This window comes from Pseudophryne corroboree, chromosome 4 (assembly GCF_028390025.1).
Source record: "Pseudophryne corroboree isolate aPseCor3 chromosome 4, aPseCor3.hap2, whole genome shotgun sequence".
In the NCBI taxonomy this organism is placed as follows: domain Eukaryota; kingdom Metazoa; phylum Chordata; class Amphibia; order Anura; family Myobatrachidae; genus Pseudophryne; species Pseudophryne corroboree.
Genome location: NC_086447.1, coordinates 658,727,331 through 658,737,838, shown reverse-complemented (window position 1 = coordinate 658,737,838; position 10,508 = coordinate 658,727,331).

The following is a 10,508-nucleotide window of genomic DNA, read 5'->3' as shown; positions in this document are numbered from 1 at the left end:
GTGTCCAAGGTACTAAACATAATATATTCTATGGGGTGTCATAAGCAAGTCATTAGAATACTTTCCTACTAAATTTATAAGACATAAGCATTCAATATTTGAGTAAACAAAGATAAAATAAAGCTATCTATTGGATTTCACTAAAAAGTCCATTGAAAGACTTGACTATTGTTGTTAAAAGACATAGGCATTCATATTATAGAGCCACAAACCACACTAGTAAAATAAAAACATGATAACATGGGATTTGAACCAATGACAGTCTTAATTTGATAGCGCAAACCCAACACCTTACTAACTGTGCTAACCAGACTGTGCACACCAGACACACAATTTATCAGAGATTTAAGTGAATAAGCTACAGTGTCCAAGGTACTAAACATAATATATTCTATGGGGTGTCATAAGCAAGTCATTAGAATACTTTCCTACTAAATTTATAAGACATAAGCATTCAATATTTGAGTAAACAAAGAGAAAATAAAGCTATCTATTGGGTTTCACTAAAAAGTCCATTGGAAGACTTGACTATTGTTGTTAAAAAACACAGGCATTCATATTATAGAGCCACAAACCACACTAGTAAAATAAAAACATGATATCATGGGATTCGAGCCAATGACAGTCTTAATTTGATAGTGCAAACCAAACACCTTACTAACTGTGCTAACTAGACTGTGCATACCAGACACACAATTTATCAGAGATTTAAGTGAATAAGCTACAGTGTCCAAGGTACTAAACATAATATATTCTACGGGGTGTCATAAGCAAGTCATTAGAATACTTTCCTACTAAATTTATAAGACATAAGCATTCAATATTTGAGTAAACAAAGAGAAAATAAAGCTATCTATTGGGTTTCACTAAAAAGTCCATTGGAAGACTTGACTATTGTTGTTAAAAAACATAGGCATTCATATTATAGAGCCACAAACCACACTAGTAAAATAAAAACATGATATCATGGGATTCGAGCCAATGACAGTCTTAATTTGATAGTGCAAACCAAACACCTTACTAACTGTGCTAACTAGACTGTGCATACCAGACACACAATTTATCAGAGATTTAAGTGAATAAGCTACAGTGTCCAAGGTACTATACATAATATATTCTATGGGGTGTCATAAGCAAGTCATTAGGATACTTTCCTACTAAATTTACAAGACATAAGCATTCAATATTTTAGTAAACAAAGAGAAAATAAAGCTATCTATTGGGTTTCACTAAAAAGTCCATTGGAAGACTTGACTATTGTAGTTAAAAAACATAGGCATTCATATTATAGAGCCACAAACCACACTAGTAAAATAAAAACATGATATCATGGGATTCGAGCCAATGACAGTCTTAATTTGATAGTGCAAACCAAACACCTTACTAACTGTGCTAACTAGACTGTGCATACCAGACACACAATTTATCAGAGATTTAAGTGAATAAGCTACAGTGTCCAAGGTACTAAACATAATATATTCTACGGGGTGTCATAAGCAAGTCATTAGAATACTTTCCTACTAAATTTATAAGACATAAGCATTCAATATTTGAGTAAACAAAGAGAAAATAAAGCTATCTATTGGGTTTCACTAAAAAGTCCATTGGAAGACTTGACTATTGTTGTTAAAAAACATAGGCATTCATATTATAGAGCCACAAACCACACTAGTAAAATAAAAACAGGATATCATGGGATTCGAGCCAATGACAGTCTTAATTTGATAGTGCAAACCAAACACCTTACTAACTGTGCTAACTAGACTGTGCATACCAGACACACAATTTATCAGAGATTTAAGTGAATAAGCTACAGTGTCCAAGGTACTATACATAATATATTCTATGGGGTGTCATAAGCAAGTCATTAGGATACTTTCCTACTAAATTTACAAGACATAAGCATTCAATATTTTAGTAAACAAAGAGAAAATAAAGCTATCTATTGGGTTTCACTAAAAAGTCCATTGGAAGACTTGACTATTGTTGTTAAAAAACATAGGCATTCATATTATAGAGCCACAAACCACACTAGTAAAATAAAAACATGATAATATGGGATTTGAACCAATGACAGTCTTAATTTGATAGTGCAAACCCAACACCTTACTAACTGTGCTAACCAGACTGTGCATACCAGACACACAATTTATCAGAGATTTAAGTGAATAAGCTACAGTGTCCAAGGTACTAAACATAATATATTCTATGGGGTGTCATAAGCAAGTCATTAGAATACTTTCCTACTAAATTTATAAGACATAAGCATTCAATATTTGAGTAAACAAAGATAAAATAAAGCTATCTATTGGATTTCACTAAAAAGTCCATTGGAAGACTTGACTATTGTTGTTAAAAGACATAGGCATTCATATTATAGAGCCACAAAGCACAATAGTAAAATGAAAACATGGTATTCGAACCAATGACAGTCTTAATTTGATAGTGCAAAGCCAACACCTTACTAACTGTGCTAACCAGACTGTGCATACCAGATACACAATTTATCAGAGATTTAAGTGAATAAGCTACAGTGTCCAAGGTACTAAACATAATATATTCTATGGGGTGTCATAAGCAAGTCATTAGGATACTTTCCTACTAAATTTACAAGACATAAGCATTCAATATTTTAGTAAACAAAGAGAAAATAAAGCTATCTATTGGGTTTCACTAAAAAGTCCATTGGAAGACTTGACTATTGTTGTTAAAAGACATAGGAATTCATATTATAGAGCCACAAACCACACTAGTAAAATAAAAACATGATAACATGGGATTTGAACCAATGACAGTCTTAATTTGATAATGCAAACCCAACACCTTACTAACTGTGCTAACCAGACTGTGCATACCAGACACACAATTTATCAGAGATTTAAGTGAATAAGCTACAGTGTCCAAGGTACTAAACATAATATATTCTATGGGGTGTCATAAGCAAGTCATTAGAATACTTTCCTACTAAATTTATAAGACATAAGCATTCAATATTTTAGTAAACAAAGAGAAAATAAAGCTATCTATTGGGTTTCACTAAAAAGTCCATTGGAAGACTTGACTATTGTTGTTAAAAGACATAGGCATTCATATTATAGAGCCACAAAGCACAATAGTAAAATAAAAACATGATAACATGGGATTTGAACCAATGACAGTCTTAATTTGATAGTGCAAACCCAACACCTTACTAACTGTGCTAACCAGACTGTGCATACCAGACACACAATTTATCAGAGATTTAAGTGAATAAGCTACAGTGTCCAAGGTACTAAACATAATATATTCTATGGGGTGTCATAAGCAAAGTATTAGAATACTTTCCTACTAAATTTATAAGACATAAGCATTCAATATTTGAGTAAACAAAGAGAAAATAAAGCTATCTATTGGAATTCACTAAAAAGTCCATTGAAAGACTTGACTATTGTTGTTAAAAGACATAGGCATTCATATTATAGAGCCACAAACCACACTAGTAAAATAAAAACATGATAACATGGGATTTGAACCAATGACAGTCTTAATTTGATAGTGCAAACCCAACACCTTACTAACTGTGCTAACCAGACTGTGCATACCAGACACACAATTTATCAGAGATTTAAGTGAATAAGCTACAGTGTCCAAGGTACTAAACATAATATATTCTATGGGGTGTCATAAGCAAGTCATTAGAATACTTTCCTACTAAATTTATAAGACATAAGCATTCAATATTTGAGTAAACAAAGAGAAAATAAAGCTATCTATTGGGTTTCACTAAAAAGTCCATTGGAAGACTTGACTATTGTTGTTAAAAAACATAGGCATTCATATTATAGAGCCACAAACCACACTAGTAAAATAAAAACATGATATCATGGGATTCGAGCCAATGACAGTCTTAATTTGATAGTGCAAAACAAACACCTTACTAACTGTGCTAACTAGACTGTGCATACCAGACACACAATTTATCAGAGATTTAAGTGAATAAGCTACAGTGTCCAAGGTACTAAACATAATATATTCTACGGGGTGTCATAAGCAAGTCATTAGAATACTTTCCTACTAAATTTATAAGACATAAGCATTCAATATTTGAGTAAACAAAGAGAAAATAAAGCTATCTATTGGGTTTCACTAAAAAGTCCATTGGAAGACTTGACTATTGTTGTTAAAAAACATAGGCATTCATATTATAGAGCCACAAACCACACTAGTAAAATAAAAACATGATATCATGGGATTCGAGCCAATGACAGTCTTAATTTGATAGTGCAAACCAAACACCTTACTAACTGTGCTAACTAGACTGTGCATACCAGACACCCAATTTATCAGAGATTTAAGTGAATAAGCTACAGTGTCCAAGGTACTATACATAATATATTCTATGGGGTGTCATAAGCAAGTCATTAGAATACTTTCCTACTAAATTTATAAGACATAAGCATTCAATATTTTAGTAAACAAAGAGAAAATAAAGCTATCTATTGGGTTTCACTAAAAAGTCCATTGGAAGACTTGACTATTGTTGTTAAAAGACATAGGCATTCATATTATAGAGCCACAAAGCACAATAGTAAAATGAAAACATGGTATTCGAACCAATGACAGTCTTAATTTGATAGTGCAAAGTCAACACCTTACTAACTGTGCTAACCAGACTGTGCATACCAGATACACAATTTATCAGAGATTTAAGTGAATAAGCTACAGTGTCCAAGGTACTAAACATAATATATTCTATGGGGTGTCATAAGCAAGTCATTAGGATACTTTCCTACTAAATTTACAAGACATAAGCATTCAATATTTTAGTAAACAAAGAGAAAATAAAGCTATCTATTGTGTTTCACTAAAAAGTCCATTGGAAGACTTGACTATTGTTGTTAAAAGACATAGGCATTCATATTATAGAGCCACAAACCACACTAGTAAAATAAAAACATGATAACATGGGATTTGAACCAGTGACAGTCTTAATTTGATAATGCAAACCCAACACCTTATTAACTGTGCTAACCAGACTGTGCATACCAGACACACAATTTATCAGAGATTTAAGTGAATAAGCTACAGTGTCCAAGGTACTAAACATAATATATTCTATGGGGTGTCATAAGCAAGTCATTAGAATACTTTCCTACTAAATTTATAAGACATAAGCATTCAATATTTTAGTAAACAAAGAGAAAATAAAGCTATCTATTGGGTTTCACTAAAAAGTCCATTGGAAGACTTGACTATTGTTGTTAAAAGACATAGGCATTCATATTATAGAGCCACAAAGCACAATAGTAAAATAAAAACATGATAACATGGGATTTGAACCAATGACAGTCTTAATTTGATAGTGCAAACCCAACACCTTACTAACTGTGCTAACCAGACTGTGCATACCAGATACACAATTTATCAGAGATTTAAGTGAATAAGCTACAGTGTCCAAGGTACTAAACATAATATATTCTATGGGGTGTCATAAGCAAAGTATTAGAATACTTTCCTACTAAATTTATAAGACATAAGCATTCAATATTTGAGTAAACAAAGATAAAATAAAGCTATCTATTGGAATTCACTAAAAAGTCCATTGAAAGACTTGACTATTGTTGTTAAAAGACATAGGCATTCATATTATAGAGCCACAAACCACACTAGTAAAATAAAAACATGATAACATGGGATTTGAACCAATGACAGTCTTAATTTGATAGTGCAAACCCAACACCTTACTAACTGTGCTAACCAGACTGTGCATACCAGACACACAATTTATCAGAGATTTAAGTGAATAAGCTACAGTGTCCAAGGTACTAAACATAATATATTCTATGGGGTGTCATAAGCAAGTCATTAGAATCCTTTCCTACTAAATTTATAAGACATAAGCATTCAATATTTGAGTAAACAAAGAGAAAATAAAGCTATCTATTGGGTTTCACTAAAAAGTCCATTGGAAGACTTGACTATTGTTGTTAAAAAACATAGGCATTCATATTATAGAGCCACAAACCACACTAGTAAAATAAAAACATGATAACATGGGATTCGAGCCAATGACAGTCTTAATTTGATAGTGCAAACCAAACACCTTACTAACTGTGCTAACTAGACTGTGCATGCCAGACACACAATTTATCAGAGATTTAAGTGAATAAGCTACAGTGTCCAAGGTACTAAACATAATATATTCTATGGGGTGTCATAAGCAAGTCATTAGAATACTTTCCTACTAAATTTATAAGACATAAGCATTCAATATTTGAGTAAACAAAGAGAAAATAAAGCTATCTATTGGGTTTCACTAAAAAGTCCATTGGAAGACTTGACTATTGTTGTTAAAAAACATAGGCATTCATATTATAGAGCCACAAACCACACTAGTAAAATAAAAACATGATAACATGGGATTCGAGCCAATGACAGCCTTAATTTGATAGTGCAAACCAAACACCTTACTAACTGTGCTAACCAGACTGTGCATACCAGATGCACAATTTATCAGAGATTTAAGTGAATAAGCTACAGTGTCCAAGGTACTAAACATAATATATTCTATGGGGTGTCATAAGCAAGTCATTAGAATACTTTCCTACTAAATTTATAAGACATAAGCATTCAATATTTGAGTAAACAAAGAGAAAATAAAGCTATCTATTGGGTTTCACTAAAAAGTCCATTGGAAGACTTGACTATTGTTGTTAAAAAACATAGGCATTCATATTATAGAGCCACAAACCACACTAGTAAAATAAAAACATGATATCATGGGATTCGAGCCAATGACAGTCTTAATTTGATAGTGCAAACCAAACACCTTACTAACTGTGCTAACTAGACTGTGCATACCAGACACACAATTTATCAGAGATTTAAGTGAATAAGCTACAGTGTCCAAGGTACTATACATAATATATTCTATGGGGTGTCATAAGCAAGTCATTAGGATACTTTCCTACTAAATTTACAAGACATAAGCATTCAATATTTTAGTAAACAAAGAGAAAATAAAGCTATCTATTGGGTTTCACTAAAAAGTCCATTGGAAGACTTGACTATTGTTGTTAAAAAACATAGGCATTCATATTATAGAGCCACAAACCACACTAGTAAAATAAAAACATGATAATATGGGATTTGAACCAATGACAGTCTTAATTTGATAGTGCAAACCCAACACCTTACTAACTGTGCTAACCAGACTGTGCATACCAGACACACAATTTATCAGAGATTTAAGTGAATAAGCTACAGTGTCCAAGGTACTAAACATAATATATTCTATGGGGTGTCATAAGCAAGTCATTAGAATACTTTCCTACTAAATTTATAAGACATAAGCATTCAATATTTGAGTAAACAAAGATAAAATAAAGCTATCTATTGGATTTCACTAAAAAGTCCATTGGAAGACTTGACTATTGTTGTTAAAAGACATAGGCATTCATATTATAGAGCCACAAAGCACAATAGTAAAATGAAAACATGGTATTCGAACCAATGACAGTCTTAATTTGATAGTGCAAAGCCAACACCTTACTAACTGTGCTAACCAGACTGTGCATACCAGATACACAATTTATCAGAGATTTAAGTGAATAAGCTACAGTGTCCAAGGTACTAAACATAATATATTCTATGGGGTGTCATAAGCAAGTCATTAGGATACTTTCCTACTAAATTTACAAGACATAAGCATTCAATATTTTAGTAAACAAAGAGAAAATAAAGCTATCTATTGGGTTTCACTAAAAAGTCCATTGGAAGACTTGACTATTGTTGTTAAAAGACATAGGAATTCATATTATAGAGCCACAAACCACACTAGTAAAATAAAAACATGATAACATGGGATTTGAACCAATGACAGTCTTAATTTGATAATGCAAACCCAACACCTTACTAACTGTGCTAACCAGACTGTGCATACCAGACACACAATTTATCAGAGATTTAAGTGAATAAGCTACAGTGTCCAAGGTACTAAACATAATATATTCTATGGGGTGTCATAAGCAAGTCATTAGAATACTTTCCTACTAAATTTATAAGACATAAGCATTCAATATTTTAGTAAACAAAGAGAAAATAAAGCTATCTATTGGGTTTCACTAAAAAGTCCATTGGAAGACTTGACTATTGTTGTTAAAAGACATAGGCATTCATATTATAGAGCCACAAAGCACAATAGTAAAATAAAAACATGATAACATGGGATTTGAACCAATGACAGTCTTAATTTGATAGTGCAAACCCAACACCTTACTAACTGTGCTAACCAGACTGTGCATACCAGACACACAATTTATCAGAGATTTAAGTGAATAAGCTACAGTGTCCAAGGTACTAAACATAATATATTCTATGGGGTGTCATAAGCAAAGTATTAGAATACTTTCCTACTAAATTTATAAGACATAAGCATTCAATATTTGAGTAAACAAAGAGAAAATAAAGCTATCTATTGGAATTCACTAAAAAGTCCATTGAAAGACTTGACTATTGTTGTTAAAAGACATAGGCATTCATATTATAGAGCCACAAACCACACTAGTAAAATAAAAACATGATAACATGGGATTTGAACCAATGACAGTCTTAATTTGATAGTGCAAACCCAACACCTTACTAACTGTGCTAACCAGACTGTGCATACCAGACACACAATTTATCAGAGATTTAAGTGAATAAGCTACAGTGTCCAAGGTACTAAACATAATATATTCTATGGGGTGTCATAAGCAAGTCATTAGAATACTTTCCTACTAAATTTATAAGACATAAGCATTCAATATTTGAGTAAACAAAGAGAAAATAAAGCTATCTATTGGGTTTCACTAAAAAGTCCATTGGAAGACTTGACTATTGTTGTTAAAAAACATAGGCATTCATATTATAGAGCCACAAACCACACTAGTAAAATAAAAACATGATATCATGGGATTCGAGCCAATGACAGTCTTAATTTGATAGTGCAAAACAAACACCTTACTAACTGTGCTAACTAGACTGTGCATACCAGACACACAATTTATCAGAGATTTAAGTGAATAAGCTACAGTGTCCAAGGTACTAAACATAATATATTCTACGGGGTGTCATAAGCAAGTCATTAGAATACTTTCCTACTAAATTTATAAGACATAAGCATTCAATATTTGAGTAAACAAAGAGAAAATAAAGCTATCTATTGGGTTTCACTAAAAAGTCCATTGGAAGACTTGACTATTGTTGTTAAAAAACATAGGCATTCATATTATAGAGCCACAAACCACACTAGTAAAATAAAAACATGATATCATGGGATTCGAGCCAATGACAGTCTTAATTTGATAGTGCAAACCAAACACCTTACTAACTGTGCAAACTAGACTGTGCATACCAGACACCCAATTTATCAGAGATTTAAGTGAATAAGCTACAGTGTCCAAGGTACTATACATAATATATTCTATGGGGTGTCATAAGCAAGTCATTAGAATACTTTCCTACTAAATTTATAAGACATAAGCATTCAATATTTTAGTAAACAAAGAGAAAATAAAGCTATCTATTGGGTTTCACTAAAAAGTCCATTGGAAGACTTGACTATTGTTGTTAAAAGACATAGGCATTCATATTATAGAGCCACAAAGCACAATAGTAAAATGAAAACATGGTATTCGAACCAATGACAGTCTTAATTTGATAGTGCAAAGTCAACACCTTACTAACTGTGCTAACCAGACTGTGCATACCAGATACACAATTTATCAGAGATTTAAGTGAATAAGCTACAGTGTCCAAGGTACTAAACATAATATATTCTATGGGGTGTCATAAGCAAGTCATTAGGATACTTTCCTACTAAATTTACAAGACATAAGCATTCAATATTTTAGTAAACAAAGAGAAAATAAAGCTATCTATTGTGTTTCACTAAAAAGTCCATTGGAAGACTTGACTATTGTTGTTAAAAGACATAGGCATTCATATTATAGAGCCACAAACCACACTAGTAAAATAAAAACATGATAACATGGGATTTGAACCAGTGACAGTCTTAATTTGATAATGCAAACCCAACACCTTATTAACTGTGCTAACCAGACTGTGCATACCAGACACACAATTTATCAGAGATTTAAGTGAATAAGCTACAGTGTCCAAGGTACTAAACATAATATATTCTATGGGGTGTCATAAGCAAGTCATTAGAATACTTTCCTACTAAATTTATAAGACATAAGCATTCAATATTTTAGTAAACAAAGAGAAAATAAAGCTATCTATTGGGTTTCACTAAAAAGTCCATTGGAAGACTTGACTATTGTTGTTAAAAGACATAGGCATTCATATTATAGAGCCACAAAGCACAATAGTAAAATAAAAACATGATAACATGGGATTTGAACCAATGACAGTCTTAATTTGATAGTGCAAACCCAACACCTTACTAACTGTGCTAACCAGACTGTGCATACCAGATACACAATTTATCAGAGATTTAAGTGAATAAGCTACAGTGTCCAAGGTAC